Source organism: Myxine glutinosa, chromosome 1, assembly GCF_964187855.1.
Source record: "Myxine glutinosa chromosome 1, kmMyxGlut1.1, whole genome shotgun sequence".
Classification (NCBI taxonomy): Eukaryota; Metazoa; Chordata; class Myxini; order Myxiniformes; family Myxinidae; genus Myxine; species Myxine glutinosa.
Genome location: NC_136261.1, coordinates 238415755 through 238425432, shown reverse-complemented (window position 1 = coordinate 238425432; position 9678 = coordinate 238415755). Strand labels below are relative to the sequence as shown.

Sequence of the window (9678 nt, the reverse complement as noted above, 5' to 3'; positions counted from 1 at the left end):
TCTCACTCAGAGTTAAACATCACCGCAACATTACGCGGTTGCTTCAGCGTTTTCTGTGAATTATATGTCATCATTGTGAGATTTTTTTGTATTTTTTTTTTTTGAAATGAGATTTTTATATTTAAAAAAACGGCAAAAAAGCATCAAAACAGCAATGTAAAAGCATCAAAACAGCAGTAAAAAGCATCAAAACAGCAACAATTGTCTGGTGATTTTTCAATCACCGCAGCTAAATGTGTCGGAGTAATTAACTATTTTCTTTCGTGCCTTTTTGTGTGTTTTTTTTAATACACATAAATACATAAAATCACATAAAATACACATAAATACACATAAAAATCAGATCAGAATCAGAATCAGAATCGATATTCTCACAATCATCACAACACACCAGACACGTAGTTAATTACGCAGTGCTTCCTTGTAAACAATGTTCTTTGTCTTTCCTTGTTCGGATAGGATGTATAGATTGTTCTCTTGTCCTACCCGACTACATCCTACGTATAGTTGGCCATGGGAGAAGCACGGGGAATCAAGGTTCAGTCCGACCACCTTGAGAGATTGTCCTTGCGCCTTGTTGATGGTCATGGCAAAGCTGAGCCGTATGGGGATTGGAGCCTTTTGAACTCGAATGGCAGATCAGATGGTATGATTGGTATCCTCGGAAGGAAGACCTGTTCCCCGCTATAGTTTCCCGTAAGTATGTTGGCCTCAATTACGTGAGGCATCAACTTTTTGATAGCCAGTCGTGTGCCGTTGCACAGTTTTGGAGGATCGATATTTCTCAGGAGGAGCATGATTGGAGCACCTTCCTTTAGATGGAGTATGTGGGGAGGCACACCCAGAGGCTGTAGCGAATTGAGGAACTCTACTGGGTAATGGACAGTCTCGTGGTCGTTTTGGATTGAGTCGTCAGATCGGTAAGTTCTTAGATCCCCAGGAATAGTCTGCAGAAGATCCAAATTGATTTTGTACACTGCATCGTTCTTTGGGGCTAGAATTGCCCTTTCACAGAGCCAGGAGTGATTTCGGTAGTTGGCGGGGATGTTGGGGAAGACGTTCGCCTTGAGTTCGTCAGCCGTGGTGACATTGTTGCCGCATGGTACGATCTCCAGTCCATCTTCAGGGCACGTCTCCAAATCTCCGTTTCCGATCTGTAACAGCTTCGCTGAAAAGGCGCCTGCGGCTACATCTCCATGAAGGGTGACACGCATGTTTGTGCTGAGTTTCAACTGCGTCACTTTTGACCATAGAGGAGATGCCTTTATACAGGAACGAAGTTCATCTGCCTTGGTCCCGCGTGGTATGACAGGTAGGGTCTGTCGGAAATCCCCTGCCATCAGAAGAGTAATGCCTCCCATGACAGTCTGATCGTTTCGAATATCTTGCAGTGTGCGGTCAACTGCCTCCAGTGCAACTCTGTGAGACATTGTGCACTCGTCCCAGACAATGAGTTGGCATTGCCGAAATACCTCTGCGACAGCCGATGACTTGGAGATGTTGCACATTGGCTGCTCCGTGTTAGTGAGGTTGAGGGGGAGCTTGAAGGTTGAGTGGGCGGTCCGGCCCCCGGGGAGAAGAGTGGCAGCAATTCCGGAAGAGGCAACAGCCAGAGCAATCATCTATTTCTGCCTGATTTTTGACAGGAGGAGGTTCATAAGGAACGTTTTTCCAGTGCCTCCAGGTGCGTCCAGAAAGAACAATCCACCTTCAGAAGAGTGTATGCTCGCCAGCACTTGCATGTAGATCTGTTCTTGCTCCACTGTCAGTCTTGGCTCGTTTTCATTGATGTAGTTTTCCAACTCTTGTGCGTTGTATGAAGTCTCTCGGAGTACTTCCCGAGCCAGGTGATTCTGTTGTGGTCGCTGTGTTACAGGAAGGCCAATGACCTCCAGCGAATGTCCTCCAAGAGAAAGCAGTTTGTCTTCTATAAGTACTAAGGCTTCATTGTAGATTGCATCGGAGTAGTCTGCTTCAGCATGAACGTGTCTTGCCCTGTGGAGAATGTCCTCGCTGAGATCGTCATGATGGTTATTCCACAGTTGTACTGGATTGGAGAGACCGCAAGTTTGTAGCATGATGGCAAAGAGATTTCTCAACAGGGCTGGAGAGCGTGAGACTGCTGCTTCTTCTAGAGTGGCATCCCAGTGGCTGTCATCCTCCAGAAGGCCATGCAGGTGGCAGGCTTGGCGGAAGGTGTCGCAAACCTGGCCGTTGAACGTTCTCAGTTCTTGGAAAGAGATGGGTCCTTTGACATGATGGAGTAGAAGGCGCAGGAAGAAGCATTCGAAATTGTTTGGATGTACAGTGTAGACTCATCCAATTGCATCTGAACGGTGAATGTCGGGATGTCCCACAACTCGTGCTCCTTGTGTACATCTTTTCCACATCTTACTGCCAACCACCCAGGTGTAGTACTGTGGGACTTCATTGTAGATGAGTGTTTTGGCGAATTCGTCTTGTTGACACAATTGGAAGAATGCGGTAAGTGTCGTTGAACTTGGTGGTTCTGCTGCTTTTTGCCTTGCGTTGCTGTAAAGTATCTCGACAAACTGCGATCAATTGTCGTACGCGTTTATTCACTCTGCCGATCAAGGCCCGATCCACAGCAGCGCCATCCGAGCTCTGGCGTAGGGATACAACCCGGTCCCGGTGTAGGGATACAATGGTGAACATTTGCACTGCATACATGACATCCTCCCCTTTAAGTCCAAAATTACCAAGAGCAATACGTGCTAGATTTCCAGAATTGACATTTCAAAAGCAACATTTCCAAACCATGTGAAAATATGTGTGCAAACGGTTATGAGAATAATGAAAATACGTGAAAATAGAACATGTGTCAACGTGAAAAAAAAACATCTTCAAAGATTCAACCGGTCGGGTGCTTTTCTCTCACGCATTGAGCGTGGCGGTGTACCAGTGGATACAGAGTCCGAGGTGATTCCTTTGGGTCGCGGTGTACCAGTGGATACAGAGTCCGAGGTGATTCCTTTGGTCTCCACGAAGGGTGTAGCGTTTGCAGAGGTTTTCGGGGCATCCGAGCCGGCTGGAGCGGCCACGACGATCTCCGGCAGTGGCGGGTCGAACTGTTGTCCTGACTGTGACGATGCTACAGGCTCCATCGACTCACAGTGACGGTAGGTTATGTGGTCCTGATGTCGACGAATTTCGCGGCCGTCCTGCAGGCGAATCACACTGGACAGTGCACCTGGCTTCTCGATGATGTCTCCCGGTAGCCACGTCGCACCTGCACCAAAATTTCGGGCAAACACTGGATCTCCAATGTTGATACATCGACTGTTGGACGTCTTATCGTGCACCAACTTTTGATTAAGCTGGCTCTGATAAACATTTGATGATATGTCTGGTTTGAGATTGTCAAGTGTCGATCTCAAGTGTCGTTTCATCAATAACTCAGACGGAGCTGCACCGGTTGTTGATTGTGGCGTGATGCGGTATTTGAACAGGAGACGAGACAGCTTTGTTTCCAGGGTTCCCTCCTGAAGTTTCTGCAATCCGGATTTGATGATTCCCACGGATCGTTCGGCCAAGCCATTTGAAGCCTGGTGATGTGGGCTGACAAACTTATGTTTGATGCCGTTCCGACGTGTGAACTTGGCAAACTCGGTACTGGAAAAACACGAACCGTTATCACTCACGATCATCCTGGGCAGACCATGAGTGGCGAAACAGCGTCTGAGTCTTTCGATGACAATGGCTGACGTAGTACCACGCGTCACATAGGCATCAATCCATTTTGTGTGCGCGTCCGTAATTATTAGAATCATGCTGCCGTTAATAGGCCCGGCATAATCGAGATGTAGGCGATGCCACGGTTCGCTGGGCCATTCCCAGGGATGCAGTGGCGCTTTCGCAGGTGTATTCCGGGTGCTCTGGCAGGGGTAACAATGTCGAACATGATGTTCGATATCAGCATCAAGATTCGGCCACCACACATAGTTTCTGGCGAGTGACTTCATCTTCACAATCCCGGGGTGACAGTCATGGATTTCATCCATGACCCTGGAACGCAGATTTTTCGGGATCACGACACGACATCCCCAGAGTAGGCAACCATTTTCCACGCTGAGTTCGTTTTTACGTGCTTTAAAAGCCGCAAAATCTGGGTCACCCTCAGGTAGCAAATGCCATCCAAGCTGTACAGCCTGGACAGTTCTGGACAGAACGGGGTCTCGTCGAGTATGAGTGCAGATCTGGCCGGAATCGACAGCACAATCTTCCAGATGATCCATCAGTGCGATAATGGATCCTGGTGTAGGCGAATCATCAACGGATTCTGGAAGGGGTAACCGACTCATGGCATCTGCATTTGTGATAGACGAACCGGGCTTATAACATATGGTGTAGTCATAAGCAGCGAGAAACAGGGACCAGCGGATGATCCTGGGCGGTAGTGTGTCAGATGTCGCCTTAGTTGGACCAAACAGACTGATCAGCGGCTTGTGATCAGTGCGAATCGTGAAATGATGTCCAAGAAGGTACTGGCGAAATTTGCCGACGCCGAAAACGATTCCCAATCCTTCCTTGTCAAGTTGGGAATAGTTTTTCTCTGCCGGGGACAACGTTCTGGATGCAAATGCAACCGGTCTTTCCGTACCATCAGGCATCACGTGCGATAATACACTCCCCACTCCATACCGACAGGCATCGCATGTCAGCACAAGATCCTTCTCTGGATCAAAATGAACGAGAACATTGGACGATTTGAGCAGATCCTTAGAGGTCTGGAATGCTGATTGTTCAGTAGACCCCCAGCTCCAGGAGACTCCTTTCCTCAAAAGCCGATAAAGGGGGCCCAAAATGTCGGTCACATTCGGGATGTAACGACCATAGAACTGAAGCAAACCGAGGTATGACTTCAATTCGGTCACATCTTGTGGAGAAGGAGCATCCTTGATAGCTCGGACTTTCTCATCTGTCGGGTGTAGACCCTCGGCATCAATCGTATGACCCAGGTACGTGACTGATGGCACCATAAACTTGCACTTGTCTCGACGCAAACGTAGGCCGGAGTCCGAAATCTTCTTCAGAACTCTCTCCAGGTTCTGTAGATGTTCCGCGTCCGTACGACCAGTAACCAGAATATCATCCTGGTAACAAACGACGTTGCGTTCGGCGGCAAACAAACTGTCCATGACACGCTGATAAATTCCAGGTGCAGATTTCACTCCAAAACTAAGTCGGTGGTACCTATACAACCCACGATGCGTGTTGATGGTAAGATACTGTTTCGAATTCTCGTCCAAGCAGAGCTGTAGATAGGCGGATTTGAGATCGAGTTTCGTAAAAGTCTTGCCTCCCATGAGACGAGCATAGAGGTCTTCGATCCTCGGGATTGGATATTTATCCAATGAAGAACACCTGTTCACGGTCATTTTATAATCTCCACATATGCGGATGGACTGGTCCGATTTTATGACCGGAACGATGGGCGCCGCCCATTCGGCATACTGGATTTGCTCGATGATCCCCAGATTTTCAAGATGATCCAGTTCCTTGTCAATCCGCTCACGCAGGGCGAAAGGGACTGGGCGAGCCCTGCAAAATATAGGATTGGCATCCCGGTCAACCCTGAGTTTAGCCGTATGTCCTTTCAAGGTTCCAAGCTCATCCTTGAAGACATCCGGGTACGTATCCAGCACATTTTTGAGTGTGTATGCTGCGGTAGGAGAAACGTTGGCTGCCCGGAGTTGATGAATGCTTTCCCACTTCAGTCGAATTATGCTCAACCAGCTCCTGCCGAGTAAGGAAGGGCCCTTTCCAGGAATGACGATCAGGGGTAGGTGAAACTCACGGTTATCGTAGCCCACCGTGACATCACATGTACCGCAGGGAACAATCTTCTCACCTGTATAGGTGGAGAGTCCATAGGTAGTAGGTTTCAGATGGGGTCGGTCAGCATCACTCCACAGGTTTGTGAAAACAGCATGGCTGATGAGCGAGACGGCCGCACCAGTGTCGACCTCCATTTGCAATGGTCGATTGTTGACGACAACATTGGCAAGAAGAGGGTCCCGCCTATGGTGAGAATCAATATGAAGCAGGTCATACGATTCTGAGTTGTCGGAAACAGAGCTCACCTGGTCAAGCTCGGGTTCCTCCGAACCGATAAACTGATGAATCTTGTCAGCAGCTTTTCCTTTTCCTGATTTGCGAGTGATGCAAGCTGGAGCAATATGGCCAGTTTTCGAACAGAAATGGCAGGTGGCATCTTTGAACCGACACGTCTCCGGAGGGTGCTTTCCGTTGCACCGAAAACAGTTGTTGTGGGTTTGAGACTGCACTGGCTTCTGACGAGGAGCCTTGTTCCAACGTTGTGGCTGAACATGATCCAACCGATTCACAGCAGGGCTGGTACCAGATGAGCGAGTGGCACCGATGCTTGTAGCGTTGCGTTCAGCACTTTCCATGGAAATGGCGGTGTCTCTGGCATTTTGGAACGTCAGTCTTCTCTCAGCAAGCAGGCGTCTACGAGTGCGGTCATCGGACATGCCAACCACCAGCAAATCACGAAGCATGTCATCGATCGTGTCCCCAAACTCACACAGATGTGACAGTTTTTTGAGGTGTGCAATGAAGTCTGCGATCGACTGACCTTGCTGCTGTCTGCACATGTAAAAATTAAACCGACACAGGATGACTGAAGGAGATGGGTTGCAATGTTCCTTCAAAGCGGCCTTGAGCTCTGCATACGTGAGCTCCTGGATTGTCCGAGGCCGAATCAGGTTTTTAACGAGTGTGAACATCTCACCTCCGCAAACGGACAGGAAGACGGCCTTCATCCGGCCTTCGGTCGCAATGCCGTTCGCCTCGAAGTAGAAAGACAACCGCTCAGAATACGTGTCAAAATCCCCCTCATGAGGGTCGAATTCATCGATATGGCCGAAAGATGTCATGGTCTAGATGTTTACCTTCGTCGCCATGTAAAGTATCTCGAAAAACTGCGATCAATTGTCGTACGCGTTTATTCACTCTGCCGATCAAGGCCCGATCCACAGCAGCGCCATCCGAGCTCTGGCGTAGGGATACAACCCGGTCCCGGTGTAGGGATACAATGATGAACATTTGCACTGCATACATGACAGCTGTGAAATACACTCTCTGGCCATTCTCAAGATGTACGGAAAGGTGTACAACGGTTGGGTAGCGTTCGTGGATAGGGAAATTGAGAACTCTCCAGATAGCTTCGTTACTACTGACGTAACGCCCCAGCTGATATGACTCGATCTCGTCGTTTTTGTTCCTCTGAAGGCCAAACATCGCCATGTCCGAACCTTTGTTGACGTATTTGCACACGTATTTGATTGATTTAACTGAGTTGCAGAACTCAACCTTGAGATGAGCCTTGAACATTTTAGAGAGAAGTGGACAGTATGGTACAATCCATCGGTTGTCAACCTCTATGCTTCTGGTCTCGGAAATTGAAATAGATGTTTCAGATCCACCGCTTTCAGGCTTTCTCCTCCGGTAAAGTGGATATCCGTCCAGACCAGTCTGCATTTCCTTGAGAAATGCCCTAGGATATCGCTTGGTGCATTTACCGTCCTTCATACACGGAGACGATGGAAGGGCCACCGGCCGCAAGGGCCATGCATCATCTGCGTTTTGACGATGTTGAACAGCTTTGGATCCTCATCAGGGTTTGGAAGTTCAGCACTGATAAAAGAGTCTACATTGGAAGCGTGGATCTTTTCTTCTAGCCACACCAGAATGTGGGCATGGGGCAGGCCTCGTTTCTGCCATTCAATGGTGTACATAAAGCATCGGACAGTCCCGAAAACTTTGCCCTTCTTAATCGTCTGCATGAGTTCCTTCTGTTTCTGGTGGAATACCCTTGCGACAATGTCATGGCGATGTGTTGGCTGCTGGTTGATCATCAACTCTCGCTTAATTTCTTCCCACTTTGGATTACAGGTGAAGGTAAGGAAAAGGTCGGGGCGACCATAATTGCGTACGTATGCCATCGCATCCTGGGTCCGCTCGTGCATGTATCGGGGACCTCCGGTGAACGTGGATGGCAAGATGACCAGTTGTCCCATGTTCTGAACATCTCTGTCATTGTTGACAGCATCCCTGAGGTGTGCGTACGATTCTGCCCTCAGTTGACGTTGGTGGAGCCGGATAAAGAGGAGTCTCTCACTTTCGATTTTGGCATACATGTCGACGATGAACTGGTGGAACAGATCACGGCACTGCAGGATATGATTCGTGGAATTCTTTCTGACCATGATGTGGAAGGCATAGAAGTCATTCACAGATACTTTCTTTCCCCGGCCGCCAGCTTGTTCAACTTCAAAATGATAGCCATCTTGTCCTTTCCAGAAAATCAGAGGGTACTGGAGGGCGTCATAGAATCGGTGAGTCTCCGAAAGCCGCTTCGTGCTGTTGTCGCGAAGATGCAGGACGATGTCGCGATTGTTGTACTGCTCTTCTACCATGAGAACTGCAACGTCATTGTTGACTGGCTCGTTAAACCGACGTTCGTGCTCTCCGTGAGGCCGTTTGTCAGCTCGAATTACGACCTTGTAATCAGGTGAAGGCATTCTCTCCAATGTCGACTTGAAGCTGTTGACCAGCGCATTATTTGAGTGGAGCATATCTTGTAAGGCGAGGATTAGTTCAGAGCGTAGGTTGGGGAAGTTCTGTCCTCGTCGGGCAGCTTCTTCTCGGTGGTCACCCATAAAATAGATTTATAAAAATTTCGGTTGCTCACCTGGTTGAGGGTGGATAGAGCCAATGAGGTGGTATACCTGGCCTTGCACCTTGAATGTAGGCATGAATCCTTGCTCAGTGACGACGCGATCTGCTCCAAACGAAGTCATTTGGAACGAAGAGTTGTAATTTCGGATTTCCTTCAGGAAGTGTCTGGATTGAGTCGTAGTTGATTGAAGTAGTTCTTTCAAAGGTTCCGGTGGAGATTGGAGAGAAGGCAAAAGCACATTGCCTCCCCTGCAACACATTCCTGGTGTTTCTCCCTTCCATTTCAAGGCATGGCAAAACTGACAGGTGAACGACATGGAGCCAATATCAACGTTTGAGGAGTAGTCAGTGTTCGGATTGTAACTGAATGCAGCCTTCTCCCATGCAATGGCCGTCTGCCTGATGGTTGCCAGTTGTTGAGTCGTTTTTGGCGCTGTTCTTCTGTCTCCTGCTGTCTGGCCCTCGCCAGACGTTGTTGATTGGCGTTTAGACGTGCCTCTGTCTCATCTTCTGTCTCTCGCTGTCTGGCCCTCGCCAGACGTTGTTGATTGGCGTTTAGACGTGCTTCTGTCTCATCTTCTGTCTCTCACTGTCTGGCCCTCGCCAGACATTGTTGATTGGCGTTTAGACGTGCCTCTGTCTCATCTTCTGTCTCTCGCTGTCTGGCCCTCACCAGACGTTGTTGATTGGCGTTTAGACGTGCCCCTGTCTCATCTTCTGTCTCTCGCTGTCTGGCCCTCGCCAGACATTGTTGATTGGCGTTTAGACGTGCCTCTGTCTCATCTTCTGTCTCTCGCTGTCTCAATCTTGAGACACGTTCTTGATTGGCTTGTCGATGGAGAAAAGTATCTTCATCGGCTTCATGGAGTCTCCGATCAGCGATTTACCTTGCTCGGGAGGTTGAACGTGACAAATTTCTTTTCTTCGGTGCCATTTGCTTTATCACAGTCAGTC

At 48.7% G+C, this 9678-nt stretch overlaps 2 pseudogenes; both read right to left on the bottom strand.

The window, feature by feature from the left end:
- Positions 1 to 375: 375 nt before the first annotated feature.
- LOC144891343 (ATP-dependent DNA helicase PIF6-like) lies at positions 376 to 1622 on the bottom strand (annotated as a pseudogene).
- Positions 1623 to 7167: 5545 nt separating this feature from the next.
- LOC144888194 (uncharacterized) lies at positions 7168 to 8254 on the bottom strand (annotated as a pseudogene).
- Positions 8255 to 9678: the final 1424 nt, after the last annotated feature.